This window comes from Egretta garzetta, unplaced genomic scaffold, assembly GCF_000687185.1.
Source record: "Egretta garzetta isolate BGI_Z169 unplaced genomic scaffold, ASM68718v1 scaffold11, whole genome shotgun sequence".
Classification (NCBI taxonomy): Eukaryota; Metazoa; Chordata; class Aves; order Pelecaniformes; family Ardeidae; genus Egretta; species Egretta garzetta.
The window spans coordinates 592,802-593,602 of NW_009258621.1; positions in this window are offsets into that span (position 1 = coordinate 592,802).

Here is an 801-nt window from a genome sequence, read left to right on the forward strand (position 1 = left end):
AAATCAATATAGTAACGTCACACTGAGGTGGCATAGGGGACAGAAGTCAGGGGCTGTTTGTCCAGGTGTTGTTTTGCCTCTAATGAACGCAGCCAAGAAGCCAATCCCGGTTTCTGAAGGAAGGCTTTTGCTCAGCTTCTGGTGTCTGAGTTAATGACCGTGAATGAGCGAAGGCTCCATCGCTTGTGCCTTCAGAGGACAGGGGCTCCTGCCCCAGCCCCTGCTTCTGCGGCGGGCAGCTGACTCGCAGGGACTGATTGCCAGCCCGCGGTAAGAAATTACCTGTAATCATGCTGTCCACTTGTCACTCTGCTAATTGCAGCGCTCAGACCTTGCCAGAAGCAGCGGCAGATGATTGCATGGTTACTGTATGCTCGGGTTCTGAGGGACTTCGGAAAGCATCGCCGAGCTGCTCTTCCCTGCAGGGCCCCTGCTAGGGCAGGTGATACAGCTGCCCTGGGAAGGAACAGGAGCAGAAAGCACTTGAGAGACTTGAAAGAGAAAAACATCCTAAACCAGCTGGTAACCCTTCATGAGAAGAAGGAAATTCTGAGGATGAATTGCCCGCTTAGACCTGTTATGTGGGTTTTTTTTTAAAACTAGAGCCATCCCCCAATCTATGCCTGAGGAAAGTAGTTAAAATACCCTTTTTTTTTTTTTGCCGTTTCCTACCAAATGTTGCAGCGGGGTAAGTTCTTAAAATATTGTGGGAATGTTAAATACCACCAGGGTTTGCAGCACCCAGCCGGGCTGAGGCACGCTGCGGTTGCGAGCTATCTGTGGGCACAAGCAAACTCAGCA